Below are 26,040 nucleotides of genomic sequence, written 5' to 3'. Positions count from 1 at the left end.
CCATGGGGTCCCAGCAGATCTTTATAAAAGTGACCTTAAATTTTGGTAAACAAAATACTGGCTAATGTTTTTAATGCTTCTGGCACGCAGGGGTTCCCGGTATTCTGGAGCCAATCTATTATCATTCCGGTTTTTAAGAAAGGTCAGTGAGGGGACCCGCGATGATATAGACGAATATCACTGATTGATTCAGCGGTCAAAATTTTGGGTAAAGTGGTCTTAACTAAGATTACAGACTGGATTACTGAAAACAAAATTTTATCAGACCTGCAGTATGGCTTGAGGCATGGAAGAAGCACTATGGACCAGTGCCTCAATTTGCAATTATTACTTTGCAAGTATACTGTGGCCAAGGAAGGCTCACTGCACATGGCATTTATGGATTTGTCCTCAGCCTTTGACCTGGTCAACAGGTCTAGGCTGTGGAACATCCTGCTGGAAATGGGCATTGATCCATGTTTAGTTTACTTCCTGGCTGATCTTCATCGGGACCTGTTTGCATCAGTTAGGACTTCCCAGGATGGGAGATGTCCAGGTCTTTTAAATCTGATCGGGGCGTTCACCAAAGGTGTATAATGGCACCCCTATTGTTCACTCCTTATATTAACGCCCTGGACAAATTATTAAAGGAGGATAGCTTGGACATCCCGCATGTAGGAGAATATTTAATACCTGTTCTCCTATAGGCTGATTACACCGTCCTTTTAGCACGTACTGTGTTGGGCCTCCAGAAATTCCTGGATGTTTTTTGGATCCTATATGCAGTCCTTGGATCTGGGCGTGAATAATGGGAAGTAACACACTATGCTCACTGGTAAAAAAAGTAGGAAATTGAAGTCATCCTTTTGTAACAGAGTGGAGGTGTCCAGGGTTAGCTTCTTTACATATTTAGGGGTATTATTCGATGACAAAGGCTCATGGGTCCCCCAAGAAAAGGTTAAAAGATTGGCTGTTAGTAGGTTAATGACAGCTTTATTAGGGTTCACTCAGCATCTGGGGGCGAAGCCAGTAGAGGCAATCCTTAAAATATATAGATCAAAGTGCCTGGCTATTGGCACATACGGCTCCTCTATTTGGGGTTTTAAACAACAGCCGGGGGTTCAGATAGCCAAAAATAGATTTTTCTGAAGCCTTTTGTCTGTCCCTCAATCAACTCCTACTTATGCAATTCATCAGGAACTAGGGCAGGGCTACTTATCAGATATTCTGAGTTTAGCTCCGCTTTTGTGCTGGCTCAAAACCTGGCTTAACCCAGAATTGACACTGAACCATTTGATTCTGCGAGATATCATCAATTTGGATAAAGCCAATGATATCAAGTGGCTGACATATGTTAAACGTATGTTTTCTAAAATAGGACGGCCAGAATTATTTGAATCCCCTGATAGGATCTGTAAGGAGGATATGAAGTGGGTCAAAATGAATTTTCTGAATACTCTAATAATGGAACGTGAGGTGCAGGAGCTACAGAAACCATCAGCTAGGGCGCATTGTCTGACAAAAACCACCTTGTTAGTTGAACCTTACCTGACTACGGTGACTAATCCGTTTCACCGCTGGCACCTGATAAGGTTCCTTTTTAACTTGATTTACTTTGTGTTGGGTGATTTCCAGGGGTGGTGTAAGCCGAAGGACTCTGAACGCTGTCATTGTGATAATTTTTCTGTACAGAATACTTTACATTTTATGATGTTCTGTGATTATTACAATGCTATCATTCTGCTTATAATTCCCTTATTGAGGGACAAGGGCTTTGTACAAGTTAGACCGGTTTTACTCTATCTCCAAATGCTGAGTAACCCCAGGGACACTTACAATGTTGCCTGCTTTCTTGTTGCTGCTGTCTGATTGAGGGGAAAAAGATGTCTTGGTCAAGATTGTGTATAAATCATATGGTACTGATTTATGAATTAGTAATGTGGGTATTTGCCTATTTTTAAATTATCACAGAATTATTGTATTTTGAGATAATCAAAATGTTTTTAAAGGATGTGTTTTTGATTGTGTATTTGTCTTTTTGTACTTGTCCGATTTTTTTAAAAATGGAGTAAAGAGGAATAATTGATTGACCCCCTAGGCCAGCACAGGGGGTCGCACAGGGACATCTAGGCCAAAAAAAACATTAAAAAAATAATAATTCAGCAGAATATGCACTGGGTGTTCGAATCTTGTCAACAAAAAACAAAGTTTGGTATCTCGTACTTTGTTTCTTTGAGCCCCCGGGTGGACCAGGTCCCAGAGGCAATGCCTAATTAATTAGCGTTGGACCGCAGCTAAGGGGACCACCACCTCCCTGGGGATTAGTTAATTGAATGTGAGGGGCCCTTTACAACCTTTGAGACCGCTACCTCCCCAGAGCATTTGTAATCTTATATGGGGGGCCTCGTGGGTCCCCCCACGCCCCCGAAAGCACCACCTCCCTAGGACAATTTTCTATAAAGGGTGGGGGCCTGTTGCGGACCCCCAGCTTTTGGGTTGACCACCGCTCTGGGGCTTTAATTAGTTGGGAGGGGGGCCTCATGGACCTCCTCCTGGAGCCCTTGATGGCCCTGGAGACCACCACTCCCCCAGGGCCGGCTTCTGCAATGTCTGGAGGTGCCCACCTCGGGACATTGCATTTGCTATGGCGGGGCAGGAGAATGGCTCCTGCCCTGCCATAGTAAACTCTGCTTTGCTTTGTTGAAATGAGAGCAGGAAACCTGCTCTCACTTTAACGAAGCAAAGCAGTATTGCTTTTGGGCAAGAGGAGCTGCATGCTAGCAGCTCCCCTTGCCCAAAAGCAATGCCGACTCCCGCAGGAGGTGGGGAGCCGGCAGGGACAGTGGGAGCTCCCCCATGGTCCCCAACTTGAGGGCCAGTCCCAGACTTTGGGGTCCCCGGGGCCAGAAGTGGCTTGGGAGGGGGGCCACACAGCCCTTCTTCATTTAACAAAAAAAAGAGTTAGAGCCCCTGGACAATTTTTGAATAATAGAAGTGGGGTATTTTTTTTTTCTTCTGAGTTTGGATTCACAACTCCAATGCTGCTCTCAGCATGGCCCCCGCGTAATCACTGTGCATTCACAAATCCAGGCAAAATTTAAAAAAAGAGTATGTATGTTTTAAAAAAAGTAAGAATATATGTAGGGTTATAGGGTGGCTTCAAGAAGAGCCCTTCTTTTCATTCTGGATTTGTTGAAGCGTTATGTAAGTGAGGACGCAGAGCTTAAGGTTGTTGAGGAAAACTCTGTTCCCTTTATCTGTGAAGTGCACTCCATCACTTCTGTAGATGTCATCCATATCAAAACGTAGATTGTTGTTGTAGATGTACCCCTTTCTATGATCTCTGAGGTATGCAGAAACAGCTTTATTGACATTCTTCCTTGCTTTCTCAAACTGTGGACAAAATTGATTTGACCAGTTCCATTTCTGTGTTTGGCATATATTAGAGTATACAAAGACAGTTTGAGTCAAAAGCAACATCAGTTGTGCAAAGGTGTCCTTCTTTGTATTTCCAGTCCTACCCCAGTCAATGTGCCTAGGTCATTGCCACCAAAGTGCACAATCATGAGGTCAAGGGGTTGGATATGCAAAAAGGTTTTAACCAAAGGCAACAATTGGTACCACTTTAACACTCTCTGTAAAATCCATTTAATGTACACATTTTCCAAACCTTGATCTTTGGCAATACCTCTGCGTTCAGCATACCTCTTGCTCCAGAAAATAAAGCTGTGCCCTGCAATCCACACTGTGAACATCTTGAAAGGATGTCTGGAAGTAATCAAAAGATGTATGTAGCTCAGGAAGTCAGTTGGTAGAATAAGAGGTATCTAAAACATGTGGAGAGCATGTTGTTTTTAAAAAAAAATAGCTAAATGATTGTCTGTTTATGAACATTTTATACTCAAAAATAGGGCGCAGGTTATTTTGTTTGAAAAGCATGTTTCTTATTGGTTACTAAAAAATGTTTGAAAGGTACAGTAGATAGGAGAAGGATATTTTTTCTTCAAATGTCAACCACACCTGCTGTTTGCATTTGTAACCTTGTGAGCTGAACTTGAAAATTTGGTGAACTTGTGGCCTGTCAGTTCAGTTAAATGTCACATGAACTGTTGTTATGGAAACTGGCAATAATCAGAATGGGGGAAGGGTTGAATGTTATCTGTGGTTTTAAAATATGGAATTTTAATTTATAAATAAGTGATATGGTATTAAAGTAGGATTTTCCAAGTCAATACTATCTTTAGAAGTGGTTTGTTCTTAAAAAATAGTGGTATTTTTATTTGAAATATATTTCTGAACTCTATTATGGATATGCGGCTCTATCGCATTGGTGAACGTTTGAGTCGCAGCTCCGAAAAATTCCAGAACCAGTTTGGGCACTTTTAGAAGTCAGTTGTTAAGGGTTAATATGTCTAACCAATAGAAATGTGTTTTACAATGTGAAATTATGTAGGAAGCAATGTGATTTGTTTGTTGCATTTATTTGAGAGGGAAAGTTTGCCATTACTGGTTTTACCTTGTTGAGAGAGGTGCATTATATTGACTGTGTGCATAAGAAAATCTTTTATGAGTTTCTGATATTTCATATTCTACTAATCAATATGGAAGGTGAGTTATACATTTGTCAGGTGTATTATGTATTAGCTTTATTTTTAAAGTTAAAAAATTATTCAAGAACTGTGATGTTTGAAAAATATAATTAAATGTAGAGATGTATATTGTAGTTTTTTTATTGTACTTAAATGTTATTTGAAATAGATTTTGTATAGGAATATGTGTATTTTGGAAGATGGATTAGTGATTATGGTAGTTAGTAGTGTACCACATATTTTAGGTGTCACTTTGAAATTGGATGTGCAGTCTGTCAAGTTTTTAGTTGTGCATGGACTTGTGTCTGAAGAATGTCTCTACTTGCAAATGTGTTTCCATATATCTTATAAATTTGAAGGTGCATGATGTGTAACAAAGATGTGTTGTTTCTTTCTATGTGGTAGGCTTAACACCTTGGCTGCTAAGGGGTTTTCCCTCCTGTGCTGAGCCTCGTCGAACCCCATTGTTCATGACAAGGTCAGCTCGTCATAAGCACAGCTCCACTGTGCCTCATGACGAGCTGAGCTCGTAATGAGCATGGAAGGGGTTAAGACTGTGAGTAGTACTAGAATGGAGAAGATGTAGCACAAAAGTGTAGTTTAAAAGATGTTGACATATGGTATTAATGTTTAGGCTACTTTTTATAAGTCTCTAGAGAGGTACAGTTGAAATATGCCACATTATTTTTGGTGAAATTGGAAGTTTTTTCTAGGATGTTTTGAGGTGTGCATAGTGTTGTGTTACATACATATGCATGCATGTTTTCAGTAATATGGGGAGACTTATAGCAGAGATATTTGAAGGGTTTCTGCTTTGTATTTGGGTAGGTGTAACATTATAAGTAGTTGTAGAACGGTAAAGCCACAGCACAAAAGTGAGGTTTGGGATATATTTTTGAGATATTATTTATTAGAGTAATTTGTATGATGTGGGGAAAGCTACGTTGCATATATAATACACATAACGTTCAGTGTCTGTTTTGAAATTTGAAGTGTAGTCTGTGAAGTTTTGATCTGTGGGTGGTGTTGTGACTGAGGTATGGTTGTACTTGCACATGCATTATGGTATGTGTTATGTGTCTGAAGATGATAGATGTATAAAACACCCAGGCACATTTTATGTACTCATGTAGTCCCCTAGATATTTCCTCTGAATTCATGCAATCACCAATGCATTAGCTACACAGTGGTTCATCACCCAGGCAATACCCTTGAACTCCTCCAATTACCCTCTCAGGATCTATGCCCCCCTCCAATTACTTAGCCAGTGCCCATGCACTTATAAAATTACCCAGGCTCTACCTTTCTACTCCTTCAATCACTAAGGCACTACCATAATAGTAATCTAATCACCTAGGCAGTATCCATACACTTATAGAATTCCCCAGGCACTTTCTATGTACTGCTGTAGTCCCCCGGATATCACCCCTGAACTAATACAGTCACCCAGGCATTCCTATGTACTTCTGTAATCCCCATACATTACCCCTGCATTAATGTAATCGCCAATGCATTAGCTATACACTGATTTAATCACCCAGGCACTCCTCCAATCATTATGTAAGGATCTATGTAGTCCTCTAATCACATAGCCAGTACCCATACACTTATAAAATTGGTACTACTATAGTGTTCTACGATCATCCAGGCAGTACCCTTGTTCTCATGTATTGACCCATGCACTATCTTTGTTCTCTTTCAATCACCCAGCCACTACCCTTGCAGCCCTATAATCATCCAGCCACTACCTATGCTCTATTTTAATCATCCAGGTACTACCTTTGCACTCTTCCAATCTTTTAGGCACTATCCCTGTAATGATGTAACCACTCAGCCACTCAGCCAGTCCCCATGCACTTATAAAATCGCCTAGATACTAACTTTACACTCTTCCAATCACTGAGGCACTACCACAACACTACTCAAATATCCTATGAACTACGGATGCAGTTATAAAATCAGCCAAGCATGTCCTATGTACCGCAGACATTAACTCTGCATTCATGCAATCACCCAGGCATTACCTATGTACTCCTCTAACTTCCCAGACATTACTGTTGCACTCATTTAATCACTAACTCATTAGCTATACACTACTTCAAGCACCCAGGCACTACTCTAGCACTTCCTCAATCACCCTTTCCAGATCTATGCATTCCTTCAATCCCTTAGCCAGTACCCATGCACTTATAAAAGCACTCAGGTTCTACAGATGCACTTATGCAATCACCCAGGCACTACCCTAGTACTCTTCCAATTACCCAGGCAGCATACTTGTTCTCATGCATTCACCCAGGTACTACCCCTGCATTCTTTCAACTACTCTGCCACTACCCCTGTAGTCCTTCAATCACCCAGCCAGTCTCTACTTGTATGTTTATTTTTATATGTCTTATACATTTGAAGGTGTATGATGTTAACAAAGATTTGTTGTAATTTTTTATGTGGTAGGGTCAAGACTGTGAGCAGTACTAGATTGGTGAAGATGCAGCACAAAATTGTGAGATAAGGTATTAGTGATTAGGGTACTTTTTATAACTCTTAAGAGAGGTACAGTTGAAATATGCCACATAATGTTTTGGTGTTTGCCTGATATTCAAAGTCTGTTCAGTGAATTTGTGAAGTGTGCATAGTGTTGTGATACAGACATATATATGCATGTTTTTAGGAATATGGCAAGACTTATAGCAGAGGCATTTGAAGGGTTCCTGCTTTGTATTTGGCTAGGTGTAACATAATAAGTAGTTGTAGAATGGTAAAGCAGCAGCACAAAAGTGAGGTTTGAGATATTTTTGTAGAAATATTGCTTATTAGAGTAATTTGTATGAGTTTGTGGAAAGGTACATTTCAATTATAAAAAAAGTTAAAAAAAAGTCAATTATACCACATAATTTCTACTGTGTGTTTGAAATTTGAAGTGTAGACTGTGAAGTTTTAAGCTGTGGATGATGTTGTGATTGAGGTTTGTCTCTTCTTGCATATGTATTATGGTAGATGTTGTGTATGTGAAGATGATAGATGTAGAAAACACAGGTATACGTTTATCTGTATAATACTTTTATATATGATGCTGGTAGCAAAAGGTACACACATATGCATAAATGATTTTAGAAAAATGGGGAGTCTTTCATCAAAGTTAACTGAATGGTTGGTTTGCTCTTAGCTATGCTCAATTAGTAGTAGAATAGTGAAGCAGCAGCAGTAGAATTATGGTACTTTATAATAGTGTAAAACTTCACTTGAACTATGCCGCATACATCTAGGTGTGTGTTCGAAATCTTACGTGTAATCTCTCAAGTTTTAAGGCCTTTAGAGTCTTGTGAGTGTGGTTATGTTTCTACGTGCATATCTATTCTGATATGTGTTATGCTTTGGCAATAGGTACAAATAGAAGCATGCATGTTTTTAGGAATATGGTTAGAATTATGGTAGAGACATCTGATAGGTTGGAATGTATGACATTACAGGCAAACATTTACAATGCATTACTATACCCATGTACCTCAAAACTCGTGCCCACCCTAAAACTTAAAAAAATCTCCATTACTTACCTTATAATGCATTGTAATGGCATGTGTTGTATGGTATGCATTATTTTTTTTATTTTACATTTTTATTTTATCACACCAGACAACGTTTTTCTATATCCATACATTGCAAAAACACCAGAGAAAAACAATGTCCGTCCCACCCTTCGCGTCCCACCCCCCACCCTTGAGTTGGATCCATAAGAGAATTATATTTATAACGACAGGGAAAATAATGCATCAGAAATGAAAAGAAAAAAAGAAAAAAAGGCACAAATCTTATAAATTAGACCAGCAGTAAATCTCTGGTTACTATTCCTTTTCCCTTCAATCCACTGTTTGATTGAAGCCTATAATTCCCTACCCCTTTTCCTGGCGTAGCCTCCCCAGCGTTCATAAACTGCTTTTTCAGAACGATATATAACAAGAAGTCTCCCTAGCCATTGCTGCCCAGTTGGTGGTTTGGGATCTAGCCAAGATGTATTGAATATTGTTAGCTGGATATTACAAGCCAACAACTGGAGAAATCGTATTTTAATTTAAGGTAAAATATAAGGAATGAGTTAGTTTACTATTGGAGGATAAAACCTCCAATAAATTGACATGAGGTCTTGAAAAGCTTAGCAAATCCGTTTTTTTTCTAGTTTCTTTTTTCTTCTTTTCTTTTTCTCTTTTTTCTTTTTCGATTTCCTTTTTTTCGTTTTATTTCTTTCTTCTTTGCCCCTTTTTCTTTCCTTTCTTCTTTTTCTTTTTCTTCTTTTTCCTTCTTTTTTCCTCTTTTTTCTTTTTCATTTCTTGAAACTTTGTAATACACCTCTTTTGAGTAACCTCCTTTATGTATTCACATGGGAGATGGTACTTTTCAAAAGTTCTGAGAGATTATGTGTATTTTAGAATGCATTTGCAAAATTGCGTTTTTAATGTTGGTTTCGTAGGAGACATTTAAAAAAAACTCCTATTGGGGTTTAACATTTTTAAAAATATAAAATTCATAATATAAATTAAAACAATGCTCTACACTGTGTTTTCTTTTTTCAGCTTCTGTGTGTTCCCCCTGTATTAAACCCGTTATACAGTCAGAAAACAATAGGTCCTGAAGAAGATGGCATAAGAAGAAATATAGTCCATCGAAACGCGCGTTTACCAGTCTGTCTGAGAAACCCTAGCTCACAACACAGCATTAGAGGGCTGAGTTTCTCGCCCCTAGGTTACCATCTATGTATGTAGTTTTAGGTGGGGTATGTAGAGTGAAAGTGAGGTATGAAAGAGTTGTGATAGTTTTGTGTGAAGAAGTATGAGTGAGTTTTTGGGGGGGGGACTGTATATCTTTTTTCCAATCAATTGATATGGTGAAATTTGTTTGTATAGTGAAATTTGTTTGTACATGTTGATTCTTTTTAGATTGTGTACCTAGATGAAATTTTCCTAGATGGTACAAATGTAAAAAATGTAAGAAATAATCAAATATATTTTCAAAAAAAGATAATGATATATAGTATATAAAGAATATATAAAGAAAATAACAAAAATAAAATATGATATTTTTCTAAAGAAATAATTTTCTTTGTGTATTGCATTGTTTTTCTGCTTACCCCAATTTCAGAGTTATTGATTAACCGTAAGGAAAGAAATATAGGTCTAGAGGGTATCTTTATATCATATTGTTTTTCTCTTTTCCCCCTTTCCCTGACCTAAAAATATTTGCTCTTTTTTGGGGGTTGCCTTGTTCTTACACATCTAGCCAAGATGTGACCAGACACAGTCTAAGGATAGTCATGGCTATAAATAGAAATATCTGATGTCACCAAGGAATTCCCATATCACTCACTCCTAAAACTGATAAGCCCGGTGAAAGAGTAATAGAAAAGCCTAGCTTGGGGCAATTTGCAAAGTAAGGAGTGAGATCTGTGGCAAAACAGCCACACCGTGGACAATGAATGCCCTTAGAACGCCCCCATTTAACAATCTTCGCCGGAGTGATGTAAAGGTTGAACCATGTTTTATTACATTGAATCTGTAAATTAGCAGCAATAAATGAAGCCTGCGCAAGATATAGGGATTCTTCACATTCTCCGGTCCCCATGTGTAGGAGCTCTGACCAGCGAGCTGTGTGTTTTGCTAGGTCTGTAGTGTAGTTCCTATATTCCCAATAGGCTCTACGCATTGGAATAACATACACTATAGTTTAGACGTAGGACTGAGGCCAACCAGATCTCTAGCGAATATATTAGACTTAATTGTGAGTGCCAGCTAGCTCAGAGGTCACTGGAAACTTTCTCGAATTCACAAGAAGGGATTAGTTTCTGACAACCGCATATACATGACAACTTTGTTTCCCCAGGATTAGAAACGTATCTCTAGAGTCGCGGAAACAATAGACAACTATTTCACTCAGTCAATCGTGCATGCTTCGTTTCACCAGATGTGCAGAGAAATAGAGAGACGGGCGTTTTCAATAAAAGTAATTATTTTAACAGTCTTCTTTCTCAGGCAGAGGAAATGAACTGCTACAATCGTAATAACTGGTTGCAAAGTACAATGCGTACAGTACGAAGAGTATTGTAAAATAATACTGTAAAAGCATGGTATGGTTTCTAAGCCATATAAAATAACATAGAATACATACATTCATAAATAATGACTAAAAGTACTCAACTGGTGCTTCTAAAATACGCCTACCCCGGTGTACCTAACCTAGGTCTAGTACGAGGGAAGAAGTAAGTGAGGTGTAGCTTAAGTTTAGTATTCTTTTGTCAAGAATTCGCTAAGGGTCTAATCAACTCCGTACCTTGGTTTAGAATGAAGGAGGTCTTGTATCTCTCTCTCAGGACTCGATTTCCCAGCAACCTGCAAGGGTAGCCTGGAAACACTGGAGCTGGATTTCTCAGCAGGAGAAAAGACAGCATCTCTCTCAGTGCGTCAGTTAGAGGGTCGGCTTCCTTCGGCACTTGCTGTAGCAGGGCATTGGCAAGTAGATAGTCAAACTGCTCCAAACCACTGTGTGTTTGTCTGAGCAAGAGTGGGCATATTTATACCTTGAAGGTGCCGAGTTTGACGTAAGGTTGGACATAATTAACATCATCAAAGACTCAGTTCTTTGAAACCTCCATGAGTTCTTGGATAAATCAATATTCAAGCAAGGGGAAGTCCCTGACTGCTGAAGGGGTTTTTTCCTAGAAATTGTTGTGGATTCTCTGAACTAGTGGAAGTAGCCATGCCATATTTGGGCTGCATAGGCTAAGTCTAAATATGGTTATGATTTCTATGCCTATATAAGGATAGGGTGATTTATACCTATATATGGCATGAATCGGGAAAATAACACTATGGTCCTAAATTCATACACAACACCCACTCCACTTTAATATGTTCAACATTACTAAATTATAAGCATCCAAACATATCTAAAGCATGTGTTTACAATCCCAACCAAAATACATGAAATGCATTTGAAATGGCTGTACACGAAAAATGAGTATGTCTGTAGTACGCATTTAAAGGAATTGATGTCATTCTTAACCATAAAGTATGATATCGGTAATGCAAACTGAATGAATCACGAAATTACATTCATGAAACATGGCTCTGAGTTACAGAAGAAAAGGTCGAGACCATCTCATAGCAGAATATAAAAATTGGTTTTGTTTTCAGGACAAGGCCAAATATTGTCTCTAGGAAGTATTTAAAAGGAATTTCTTGTTCTCTAAGAATATTTCTACTTTAAGCAGATTACTTTGTGCCAAAAGTTTAATGTTTTGGAAAAGGCAGTCAAATCGTAGAAAAAAAATAGATTTCCAAAGTTAGAGCTCTGTTTTAAAAATGTGAAGGTCGAATTCAGAGTTCAGAGAACGCTGTGTGCTAATTTCAAAAGTTAGTCACCGTTTCAAGAGAAAACATCAAATCATCTAAGCTGGCAAAGAAATCGTCTACCACAGTAGGTGAAAGTGGAACTACTTCATCACGTAGATCAAATGTGCAAAGATGAGAAGCATCCCCCTCAGCGCCAGTTGCAGCATAAGCGATGTTCATATCAGATGCTACCTGTGTGCGTGTTGTTCCTCGTATCTCACCATCAGTTAGACTTGCTGGTGAGACCTCAATGAATGCCGTCATCAGGATTGGTAGCCGTTGGGGGCGACACGATACATGAGTCGTTACCGGACCTAACAAGGTGCTTTTAAAAAAAATCATTTGCGTGCGTGCAATCGCCTTACCTGAATCCCTGCGTTCGCCGACAAGTTTTCCCAATCCGGTCGCGCTGTCCACGAGATGTTGGATTGTGGTAGCCATTTTGCGTTATCTCTCGAGCGTTCACGCCGCATTAACGTCATTTGTCGCTCCATCACGCCATTCATCGTGCGATCACATCTTTCTTCTCGCGATCATGCACCGCAAGAGTATGAGACACCCTCGGGTATTTGCGGGCAATAAAAATTTCAAAAACATAAACAATAAAAAAAAAAATAAAACATTGAGTTCTCGAACACGTCATTCTCCACCACAAGCGAGCGTGAGGATGCGGACACGTCATATCGAACGCGTCAAGGAGCGAGAGAACCCAAACACATCATATCCAACGCGACAGGGAGCAAGAGAACGCAATCAAGTCATTGTGGCTGCGCCGGCGGAAGTAATGTGAAGATAGAGAGCTCCAACATGTGACATTTTCAATTTGGAGTAGAATATCAACTCTAGCAGCATGAAACCTTCTGCAAATGATGATTTGGATGAAAAAAACTCCTCAGATTGACATTTGGCTGTCTTTTTTGTGCAAGGAGTCCTTTTTTTTAAAGGTAGGGAGAGGGAGGAAGTGCCACAGAATCTCCAACTTCCTGTTCCTGTCCAGCAGGTTCCTCCCAGTGCTTTGTCCATCTCCTTGTCATTCTGCCTTTGGATTTTGAGCTGGAAAGATCACTCTTCTTGTCTGCTGCATCATTACAATTGGATTTGAGTATTTTTGAATTGGATATTTTACAAGTAAGTGGTTGTTGTGTCTGTTTGATTGGGGGCATTGCAGTTGTTGCAACTACAATTTAATTTTGGTAACTATCATTCCTTTTTTTTTTAAATGTTGTGGATAGTAGTAGTCAGTAGTAGGCCAGAGCTAGTCATGGCCTCATGGGTGTGTGCATGATGAAGCAACTGTTCCTTTGGTGTTTTATTAATGTATTTCATTTTCAAGCATGATTTAGGGCCTGGATGGCATTGGATTAAGTTGGGGAATGTGTTTTAAGGGGAGGACTTTCTGTTGTTGGACCTGGCCTTGTGGCAGGTGGTCATTGCTAAGCCTAGGCCTGCAAGCTTGTCTGGCCTTGTCTGCCAACAGACCTGCTTTATCCAGTAGGCTCAGAGCAGGTAGCCACAGCTGTATTAATCAAAGGTTTCTGTGTGTGGTCTGTTGAATTTAGACAGCATTTAGGGCATGGATGGCACTGGATTGAGTTGGGAAGTTTGTTTTTTTGGGGTGAGCTTTCTGATGTTTTTGGGGCTGGCCATGTGGCTGGTTGCATTTCTTTGTGTTGGGAGTTAGTAGTGTCCTGCTTTTGGCATATAGGCCTGCATGGTTTTCCTATTGGCTTACTGCTTCCATCCATCCACACCCTTTGCCAGCCGCAGCTCCATGAATGATGTGATGCTCTAATAATTTAATGACAAATACGGTCCACTCCACTTCCATTACATTTTTTATTTGGTGGTTCTTATTCTCTTTCCTATCCTTCCTGAGAGTGTAGTGTGTGTATACAAAGTAGTATAACATAGCCCTTGTTGACAAAGTCTCAGAAATGGCTAGACTATATATTTTGCACAGTAGTAAGTAACTAAACCACACAACAACAAATGCAACATTTCACTGATGTTCTTCTCCTGGCTTATTTGCTTTTAGGTGCACAAAAAGCCAGAGGAGGAGGTGTCATCATCATCATCACCTGTTGTACTGCCAGCCAGACAGAAGTCCTGCTGCGCATCACGTCCATGTGTGAACACAACTTGTTGTGCATTTGCGTCCTGCCTGACATCTGAAGAAGATGGCCCCAAAGGAAGGTTCCAGATATAGTACCAAGAAAGTTGCTGGTGAGAGGAAGGAACAGAAAAAGGAAGCGCCATTAACCACGACTGGTGTGCCGGCCAATTTTTTTTTGGGAGCAAAAAAGTTACGCCTGCATCAGCGTTTTCTGGGAACCAAGCTGGGAGCAGCGCCTCTGCACCAACGGTCCAACCCCACCAACCTAGGCCCAAGCCCTTGAGTGTCGCAGAGGTAGCCAGTCTACTAACGAGCACGATGTTGAAATGTCATCATCGTAAAGTAGTACACAATCAACGCAGGCAACTCAGCAGATAAGTGTGCAGCAGCAGCCACAACAACAACAGCAGCAGCCACAACAACAGCAGCAGCCGCAACAACAGCAGCAGCCACAAGAACAGCAGCAGCAGCTGCAAGAACAGCGGCAGCAGCTGCAAGAACAACAGCAGCAGCTGCCGCAAGAACAACTGCATCAGCAGTCGCAAGAACAACAACAGCAGCAGCCGCAAGAACAACAGCAGCAGCCGCAAGAACAGCCCACAATAGTAGTTGTTGCTCCAGACGCAGGGGCATTTCAGGAAATCGAGCTTCCTGCAGACAAAGTGGACAAAACCATTGTTCCGGAAGATCTAATGTCTTCCAGACCACCAGCAAGGAAAAGGAGGCTTAGTCCATCATCTTCTTCTTCAAGCCCCGCTTCTGATGACCATGATGCCACTTGGCAGCCACCAGCTCAGTCTGAGAATGATGCACACCACAAGACAATGCTTCTGAAAAGGAAGATTCACGAACAACTTACAATTATGGAGGTAGATGTTGAAGAGAAGGTGATGTTGATGAAGAGGACAAGCCAGTCATCATGCACATCACTCCCGCCCCAAAGGGGATGGAGACCAAAATTCTCACCCTATCCAGAAAGGCTGCTACTGAGTGAGATGTAGCATGGATACCACAAACGCAGGTTACACCACCACGACCTCAAGCTGCCATATTTCCCAAGGCCCGGCAGGGACCTACATCCAGCTCAACCATCTCAGAAGGTAGTAGTAGTAAAAGTCACAGTGTAGCTGCACAGAGTCACATTCCAAGCACACCCTCCAGTTCATCTGGTATTGAAAGTGGCACATCCAACAGTGCCAGAAAGTTCTCCTCCCCAGTTTGGGACTTTTTTTCTGTTAGCACCAAGGAGGAGAACATTGCAGTATGCTCAATTTGTCGCTCAGGTGTTCGGCGGGTAGGCTTGGTACAAACTATGGTACCGGAGGCCAAGCAAGTCATCTCAGAATACACCACACTTTTGTGTGGGATAATCACCTACTTAAGTTAAAACAAAGTAGAAAAACTCAACCCATTGAAGTTGGTCAGGAAGAATCAGGGGACAATATTATTGCGGTGGAAGGTGGAGCGGGAGGCATTTCTAGCCCTGTCCCCAGTAGTGTAGTGGTACCGCCCACATCCTCCTCAGTAACATCTGAGTGGCCACGCAGTAAGAGCCATACTCAGAGTCAGGCTGAGACACCAAGGCATCCGGGTACCGCAATGAGACAAACTGCGTCGTTGAGCCTAAGTGGGTGAAAACAATAGCACCACAAAGAAAAGTAATCCAGGCTACCATTGAGAGCATGCTTAGGTTAGAGGGGCAGTTCCAACGCAACCACCCAACGGCACTGTTGTACAATGCAAAGCTCACTAAAATGTTAGCACTGGACCTTCTCCCTTTTTCATTTGTGGAAGGGATGGGTTTCCTTGAATTTGTGTCAGCCATGTGCCCTAAATGGAAGGTTCCCAGCCGTTCCTATTTCGCAAGAATTGCAGTTCCGGCACTACATCAGGATGTGCTGGAAATGTTTGGACAAGCTTTGCAGCAGAGTGTTGTTCACAATATCCACCTGACTACAGACATGTGGACCAGTTGCCGAGCCACAGATTACATGTGCATCACTGCACACTGGGTCTCTTTTGTGGGGGTTAGAGCTAAGCTATCTGAACGAGGTGCTGTTGACACAGCTGAGATTTTTAAAGCTCCTTGGAAACATGCAACTGTAGCCATGTTCGCCATGGAGAAATCTCATACTGCTATAAACATTTTGCAAGAGTTTCGCAGCAAGGTTTCGGAATGGCTGTGCCAAAGAGGGCTTACTATTGGTTTTGTTGCCACAGTGATGGCAGTTATGTACTTAAGGCCATGAATCTTGGTTCCTATTTCAGGGTTCCGTGTTTGGTGCACTGCATAAACATTATAATTCAAGACTTTCTGAAAAAAGAACCCATAGTCAGCAATTTACTGAGCATCTGCCGAAGAATAAGCACTCATTTTAGCCATTCTTTTAAAGCTCGGAAGCAGCTGAGGATCATTCAACGTGAATATAGGATGCCAGTCAAAGCACTCATCCAGGAGGTGGTAACACGTTGGAACTCAAAGTATTACATGCTTGATCGTCTGTTTGAGCAGTACAGGCCACTCAATGAATATGTCATGCAAAGAGGGGATGCTACTGTGAAAGGCATGACCACTTCAGATGGAGCAATGGGGCCTAGTTAAATGCCTGACTGAGATGCTTCGTCCTTTTGAGGTCTTTACACCTGAGGTCAGCAAGGACGACTGTACAATGGGCCAAGCTATCCCATTATTGCAAATGCTAGAGCATCAGCTGAAGAAGGTGTCTGAATCATACAAAGGTATAAAGGACAAAAAGGAAGCCTTTGACTTGGTGGAAAGCTTAGCCCGTCGCTTAGCTGAAAATACAAGGATAGAAAATAACATTTTGTCACAAGATCATAACATTTCTGCCACAATTCTGGATCCACGGCCAAAATTGGGACTGAAGACATTCTTTCCTTTTTCAGAGATTCATGTTGCCCGCTACAAAACTTGGATAGCTGAGGCAGCGAGCAAGTTGGAAAATGAACAGCTGTTAATTAAAAGCCCGCAAGATCAACCCACAAGAAGTACTGCAGAAGGGCATGCAGCATCAAGTGCAACTTTGGAGGCTGAGGGCAGTGCGTTTGGGTCACAACACTCACCATCACTATTGACAACAGCAACAATAACTGGATCATCATTAGGCCCAGTAGAATCGTTAGACGGTTGGTATTTACAGTTAGGCATTAATAAGCGCAGTGCTGATGCACAGAGAAAAGAGCCCGAAAGGTTAGCAGCAGCACCCCTGAACATTGAGCAGATGGTCCAGGCCTATCTGGACGACCCAACAGAGGTGTACATTGATCAAAACCCATTGCAGTATTGGTATAGGAAAAGGTCTGAATGGCCTCTACTCAGGAGGCTGGCGATAAGCTATCTGGCTTGCCTAGTCGCAAGTGTCTCTTCCGAACGGGTTTTCAGTGTTGCTGGTTCCATTGTCACAGTGAGAAGGACCAGTCTCTCACCAAAAAACGTGGAGAGGATAACAATGATCAAAATGAATCAGCACTTCATACTAACGAATTACACAATACATGAAGCAAGGGAGGAAGATTAGGAGGACAGCGCAAGTAGTGTGTCACATGATGATTACCTACTACTGGCTGAACCCCCAGAGTTTGAGGACGAGCTATTCTTCCCCGACAATTAGGCTTGCACTTACTGCCTTCCTCCGTTTTTTTCCTTTGTTTTGTGTGTCTGTCGTTCCGGTAACAAACTTGTGAATCACAGCAAATACATTCCATTGCCACCGTCTTCTACTCTTCCTATTTCAATATACAACTTTCAGGTGTCTGCATTTTGCAGTACAGTCCTCCGAATCCAGCTCCTCCGCTCCATCATACTGAATGTCCCGCAAAAATCCATTGCCCTCATGATGATTGGATGATGGAAAATAGAAGAAAAAATTAAAACTTTCGTAGTCCCGCCAAAAGAAGTGGAACATGATGACTACTATAGCTATACTCCTTTCAGAGCCGAGAGAGACTGCCCATGAAAATGAGATGGAACAGGTAATGATGAATGATTTGATCCATTGGACACAGAGTCGCGGACTGAGTGATTTTGTTGTTTGTTGTGCATGAAGTTATGTCATTGTGCACTAATCATCTTTCTACAGTACACACAAATGTATTTCAAGGTGAATTTTCCCCTTCTTGCAATTAAGAAATTTGTACTTCTACTGCAGCTTGATACATTGCTTTTGATTAAATACAGGAAGGGGACTCAATCTGCGCACTGAGTATGACAACAGCTCCATCCATTATGATAATGGCGAAAAAGACGGCCCGTTAACTTAAGATGAGAAGGAACAGGTAGTGAAAATGAATGGCATGCATTGGACACCTGACTCTGAGAGACTGGTGTTTTTGTTGTTTGTTTGTTGTGTACGAAGTGAAGTCAAAGTGTACTAGTAGTCTTACTGTACACACTAAAGAGAAACTCAAGTCAATAATAGTTCTACTCTTGTTGTGTAATAACAAAATGTTACTTCTACTGCAGGCCGGCCTTCAAAGTCAGTCAGTACAAGTATCGGAGATGATTGATGGAATAATAATAAGCCAGGAGGGCATTTTATGCGTGGCATAAAAGCCTAAAGGTAAACACATCAACTACAACCACAGCAGACCCAAATGTCTGAGTAGAAGTGGAGTCGAGTGTAGCGGTGGGATGACTTGTGTGCTTTTAATTAACTAACTTAAATGTGTAAAATGCTATGTTTGGAATGGATATGCGCTTTGCCTTTGTCCATCTCTTTAAAAAAAAATACTCTAAACGGAGGATGTGCTAAGCAACGTGCCGTCAGGCCTGTCACTGTGGGCCTGCTCTGTTCTGTTGTTATTGAAGGTCAATGCTGGAAACAGATTAGAGTAGAAATGATGCATACATGCCGCCTCGGAAAGTGTTCTTATGTTGCACTATGACTACACCATAACTTTTGCATTTGTTTCAACTTTGTTCCTCAATATCCCCTTTGTGTTTCCATGTACAATTACAGGTCGGGCCTTGCCCTATACTTGGGAAAACATTACAATGCACACTTAGCTTACCAATAAATCAAAAAAAAATTCCAGGCGGGCAGTGGCGACTGGCGAGTGGTGACACCCAAGATTGATGGACGAGAGGACCAAGAGGAATGCCGAAATGCAAATCAAGTCCACATTTTTGACCAGGATAACACAGTAACAGTATCAACTTTCACCTTCTTTTAAATAATTTGAATCATTTTTTTGTCTACAATCTTTACAGCAGTGTGCTCTTCTTGTTGTTGTTATTATCATTAGGTTTGCTCTCTGTTTATGATTCATCCCTACCAATATTTAAAAATTCTATTTGCTATCTGTAAAAGTATTAAGCCCGGAACAACAGAACAAGAAGTATCTGTAATCCGGGTCTCCTTATCAATCATCATCATGCATGCATTTCCTTTTTCTCCCTTAACATATTGGTATGGATATGGTAGTCTTCAAAGCTTGTTGTTTGTTTGTCCATGCGCACTGTTTATCACTGTCAAACCTTCCCTCAAACCCCCTTCCCATCCATTCAACAAACCCTAACCCTCTTCCCCCGGGCGGTGTGACTTATTGAGTTGTAACTAAATTAAATGTACACCAATAATTAATCACACGCTTGCTGGGGCGGATGTGGCAAAAGCAACAGTACTTCAATTTCAAGGCAGAGCAATGATCTCCTTCTGCTTGTCCACCCATAAGCAGGATATTTTGGAGGTGATTTTTATTTAAAGGAGCATATACCTCAGCATTGATTGGATTTGTTACCATTCCTCATACACAGCACTAACTGTTTCGCTGTAGGCCTAGTCAAGTGACTCGACACAGCTATAGTTTTTGTAACTCTGTCTAGTAGGCTGTCCCCACCACCATTAGGTTTTTGTGTAAAATATTTAGCATAATATTGTTGCTTTGTAAGTTCTGTACTGTACTTCATTCTACTACTCTACGAACAGTCTCTCAAAGGCTACTGACTGTCCCATTTTCTTTTTTTGCAAATGCTGCTGCCCTGCCAGTGTCTACTACTACTACTACCACCACCACCCCAATCATGGCATGTTAGAATAGAAAAAGGAAACCATCTTCACCATGCAGCCATCGCTGTGCCTAAGTTAAACATCAAGCAAAGGTACGAGAAGTTGGGGGAGGCATGATTAATTATCGACATGTTTTCAATTAATTCACCTACCCCTTTGAGTCCAGATAAAGAATGCATAGACTAGAAGAGAGAGACAAAGTACTGGTAGGACAACTCAATCAGTGAGTGGGTGTCGCATCTATCTGTTTGTGTCTTACACAGTCAGCCAATTATTTAAATCAAACACTGGCTATGGGCGGACCTGCACCAGCAAGGAAACAGTGTGATGTAAAACAGTAACCCCACCTACAAAACATTACCAACATTGCATGTATAGTATAAATATAGATTTAATTTACCCTAAGAAAAATTGCCGAAAGCACCACCCACAGCAATGCTAAAAATACATGTTGTGCTTTTCCAAGCAAAACGTGACAGGCCCCGCGCGGAGCCTGCCACGTTGTGCTTTGAAAGGCAGGGGATACCATAGAATAGGTAGGTAGCATCAATGGGGGCCCGCAACGGCCACTCCAAGCATAGTCCGCATGCCTTTCCATGGCGGCAATGCTCCCACAGAAAGGCATTCCAAAATACAGATTATATGGCTGGCGGTGTGTTCAGACACCTCCACCATACTGAAACCTTTTCCGCCCGGTCGACATGTCAACTGTGCGGAAAATTGGCAGACGGTTTCTATCTGCCGCGGACCCCCCAGCCAATGTAATATGGCGGGGGTCTTTTCTACATGGATGGCGGGAGGTTTGCCCTTGCGGGGTTAGCGGTGACTACCGCTGGCCCGGCGGAGGTAACCCTTGCAGTGAGTGTAATGTCAACAATAGTTAAGGATTATGAAGCTAACTTACCACCACCCGCCACTGGTGCTTGCACTCCCCCTACCGCTCCATCGGTATCCTCTGCAACTGCTGCATCCTCTCCCTCCATGTCACCTTGGCTGGCCCAGGCAATGGTGGTCATGGGTAGTGCAGAAAACAATACACATTTTTAGGCTTCATATACACCCCCCTATTGGTCAGCAGCAAGATTGAAAAATTAGTTAATAGTATATAACATACATCACTAGTAGAAATCAGGTAGTAGTCGAGTAGACACTAGTAGCTATTTATGGTCCCTAGGGTCATTCTATCCTTTGCTTAGTTAGCCAGAGGCATGCAACCATTTTACATTTCTGTCTTTTATTTTTGCACATGTGACGTTACCTTGCAGCTTGTTGTATAACACACCTTTGAGCCCACATGTCCTCACACTGCTACTGTCTAAGCGCTGCGTACAAGCGGTCAACCAAAACATTAACAAGCCACTTTTTCATGACTTTATGGTGTACTGTTAGACCATATTGCTTAGGCATAAATGCTACACTTTTTGGCACGGCTGAGAAATGCTTGCAATATACTAACGCGCTCCATTTCATTTTTCACATTACAGACGGAAGATTCCCTTCTACGAACCAGAGCTTTGCAGAGCTTATGATGCAACAACTACCAGCACTAGGTTCTTCTAATGTGAGGGGTCCCTTCACTCAGAGATCTTCAGTTATAAATGTATATAAACTAAATTCCTACCTAGGGGATGGTGGTGCTTCCACCACTGTTCAGTTATCATGATTTATTTAACAACTCTAAGTAAGTGTAACAATGTTTATGTTAATGTACAGAGCTTGGCAATTAACATTTTGAACTTACATAGACTTGGTGGTATTTGGTGTGGACTTACACGAGTCAGCAAATTAAAATTGAAGGAAGCATGTGCATTGCTTCCACGACTGAGAGGTTGGGTGTGTTATGTTCTGGGTTGTCTACTTGTTGGGTATCTTGGGGAGACGGTTTGGAGACTAATAGTTATGACAAGACACTACTCTAACTAGTCGGGCAGGGGATTGTGGTGGGTTCTGAACTTCTGATTGAGGTGTGTGAGGAAGGTCCAACCTTCCATCACCAACATCCTATTTTCTTGTGCAAAGGTCTGTATGTGCAAAATCCCTACAACAGTAATGGTATGTCCTATCATGTCAAAATAGTAATAAATCTGCTTGGGCATTTGTTGGTGTGAATTGTCAAGGCCTCAAGATTAACAAAGACTCAAGATCAGTAAGACTAGAAGTTGTACAAGAGGAAGACCCAAAGGACTGGACTTAATGGCTAGAGCTACTGGTGAATCTGATTTTTATTTACAACCATTTAAATAAAGAGTGGCCATCTGGGCAAGCTTAGCTACTACAGTACAGACAGACTAATAGTAGTAGTAGTACACAGAGTCATCATAGCAGAGGCACGGATAACAAGATTTTCGAAACAGTACAGATCAAAGGATAATTGTTGGTAAAAAATAGCATTAGGCCAGCAGAGGAGCCCTCGTTGGTGTCGTCCTGGTGTTGTTGTTCTCCCGCCGACTGAGTCCCACTCCCTGTCTGTGTCTGCCTGCCCCTGGGTGCTGAACAGGAAAGATATAAGAAAGAGACAAACATTGATGGATGGTGTCAAACAAATGAAATATTTTTAAAGAAGGGTAAAAAAACACTTATGTAAACAACAATTGCAATAACTAAATTGACCGATCTCATCTGGTCAACGAATAGTATCGGGGGATTCGCAGATCGACTACTTCCTATTTATCAACACTAATCCAGTCTTCCATTCTGATTCCAGAATCTATATATACAAACAAAATGTATGTCTGTCTGTTTGTCCTTCATGCATTTCTACACCATTCATCTGATCGGCATGAAACTTTGGGAAGTTGTTGAGTACACTCCCGTGAGGGTTTCTGGCAAAATAAATAAATAAATAAATAAAAATAATAAATAAAAATAAAATAATTTGTTAAAAGTTGTTGAGTACATTCCAGCGAAGGTTTCTGGCAATTTTTTTTTTTAAATATCGGCCCCAGGCCCCCCAGGGCCCTCATAATCTTTTCAATATCGAACGTTTACAGTTTCCGGTCTGACTTGCTTTTGCAATGACCATCAACAAAACACAAGGACAATCGCTGCAAGTGTGTGGACTAGATTTGGAGAATCCGTGCTTCTCACATGGACAACTGTATGTGGCCAGCTCATGCGTCGGAAAACCTTCTGATTTATTTGTGTGCGCAGCGTTTACAGTTTCCGGTGCGACTCGCTTTTGCAATGACCATCAAGAAAGCACAAGGACAATCGCTGCAAGTGTGTGGACTAGATTTTGAGAATCCGTGCTTCTCACATGGACAACTGTATGTGGCCAGCTCACACGTCGGAAAACCTTCTGATTAATTTGTGTACGCACCAGACAGAAAAACAAAAAAAACGGGTATCCACAAGTACTCGAATAAATAAACAGAATTAAAACAACACTTTAAAATGTTTTCCATATTAAAATGAATAAGTCTCAATAAAAATGACACAATGTACATTGAATGTTAACATAACAAGTTTCCTCAAATTTCCTTTCTTCTGGGATCGCAGCAACGCGCGGCGAGTAAGCTAGTACTAACTAAGCATAAGTATGACGCACCACCCGACCTAGCCCACCTATTCCAGGCATGCCAATTGTACATTAAGTATGCATTTCCACTTCTTTTAGTCCTCAACAATGCATATGGTCAAATGGAGGACACATGACTACATTTTTTGTATACACCAAATTTTGGGTTGATTGATTGATGCTGATGTTCTGCTAGTTCTAAGCCTATTACCACCACTCATTGAACAAACTAGAAAAGGTTCTAATAAAGACTGGGGTACCAGCAGCACGTGACGTAACTGAGGGTGCATCAAGCATACCACTAAACAAAATACTAACTCATACAAAGTAACTAAACCTAAGTATCAATCCACCCCTATCTCTTAGAGACAGGACAAAGTAAGGACTAGAGTCACTATTGCATTACGTAACCTAATTTCTCTAAAATAAACTCTTACATAATCATGCTAAGCGAGCGCAAACGCAAAGTTGAAAACAAGTAAGATTAGTAGTAGCGCAGAGGAGCACCTGTGTCATAACAATCACAGAAGACATGTAAACCTAATTAACCTGGAATGTAAGCAGCAACATTCTAGCTGGTTGGAAGAAAAAAAGATATTCGCAATATATAACACAGAGCAGAAGAACAGACACAAAGTAGTAATAATTAAATATTTACTCACCAAGACCCAGGACCTCCACTCCTAGCAGGTCCAGCAGGCCCTGCTCATGTTCCAGGATGTCAGACCACCGGTGCGTCAACTGCGCTTGGGTGCGCCAGACCCCAGAGCAGCGGAACACTGCCCGGCGCACCTTCCCCAGCACTGTCGATGCTCCGGGAGCAGGTACCCGTACCCAGGCCTGCCATCTGCTGCGAGGGTAGAGGGGAGGTGGCGCTGCACAAAGAAGAAAAGTGCAGCCAACTCCACCTCTCCAAATAAGGCCCGTGCCTGCACCCCTTGTGGGCGCTGCCTTCCGCAAGGAAGGCGGTCGCGGCTCTGGTTACCCTTTGGCATGGTTCTGGGGAGAGAGAGACGGGCGGGAAAGAAAATGTAATACAATGAAAAAAGTAAGCAAAGGAAATAGCAGGGAATAGAAAAAGAGTGAAAAAATAGCTAAAAAACAAAAAAAGCAACCAAAAATATAGAAGCAGAAAAATAGTTAGAGAGATAATAAATAAACAAGATTTAAATAAAAAGAGGCTGGAAACAAAGGATTGCAAAGATACGGGGAGGATTCGAAATCAGGCCCCAGACCATGCAATAGAGTGAAAAATAAGATGGCCGCGCCCATTGCGACCACGTGTGCTAGTTTGCGCAATATTTTCTCCCCGAGCACGCAAAAAGCGGCGTGAACAAGTAAAAGCTTTGTTCACTTAAAGGAAATACGTACTGCGAACAGGCACGAGCATGCATTGCGTGACCCGGAACAGAAAGTAAGCATCGAGGGCGGGCGGGACAAGTGAAAACAAGATGGCCTCACCCATGAGCAACCGCATGGGTAAATTGGTGAGCCGCGATCACGCAGAAAATATCGCGAACGGGCGGAGAAAAAACTTCTGCCTCTTCTTGATATTCCCTCGTGATCGCGGACATTTTTGACATTTTTGTGATAGTTTGCGAAAGCGAATTTCACAAATTCCGTCCACCCCTAGTATTTGGATGAGTCCAATAACATAAGCAGTTGCAGAATGGTGAAGCAGCAGCTCATAAGAGTGGTCTAAAGCATGTTGAAAGAAGAATTAGTGATTAGGGTATTTTGTATGAGTTTCCTGAAAGGTAGGGTTGAAGTATATCACATTACTGTAGGGGTCTATTTGAAATGAGAAGTACAGCTTTTTAAGTGTCAAGTTCTGCTTGGTTTTGTGACTGTGGTATGTCTGTAGTTGCAGATGTATTTCATATGTTTTCTACATCAGAAGATGTTAGATTTATAAAATACAGGTATAGATCTATTTGTATATGTCTTTTATATATGTTGATAAAAGAAAAAGGTACAGATATATACGCACATGATTTTCGAAATATGGAGAAACTTTCAACAAAGATAAGTGAAGGGTTTCTTAGCTCTTGCCTATGCTTAATACTGGATTAGGAGTAGAATAGTGAAGCAGCAGTTGTAGAAAGGTTATGTTTAAGATATGTTGGTAGAAGAATTATTGATTATGGTACTTTATAAGAGTTTGTGTAGAAGTTCACTTTAAATTTGCTGTGTAAATCTAGGTGTGTGTTTGAAATATGAAGTGTACTATTTCAAGTTTTCAGGCCTTTATGGTCTTGTAAGCGTGGTTATGTTTTTACTTGCACATGTATTGCGATATGTGTTATGCTTATGGCAATAGGTACAGATAGAAGCATGCATGCATTTAGTAATATAGTTAGAGTTATGATAGAGACATGTCATAGGTTGCTGTTTTATTTTTGGCTAGGCATAATATTTGTAGAATGGTGAAGCTGCA

Source organism: Lissotriton vulgaris, chromosome 7 (genome assembly GCF_964263255.1).
Source record: "Lissotriton vulgaris chromosome 7, aLisVul1.2, whole genome shotgun sequence".
NCBI lineage: Eukaryota > Metazoa > Chordata > Amphibia > Caudata > Salamandridae > Lissotriton > Lissotriton vulgaris.
Note: the sequence above shows the minus strand (reverse complement) of the source record.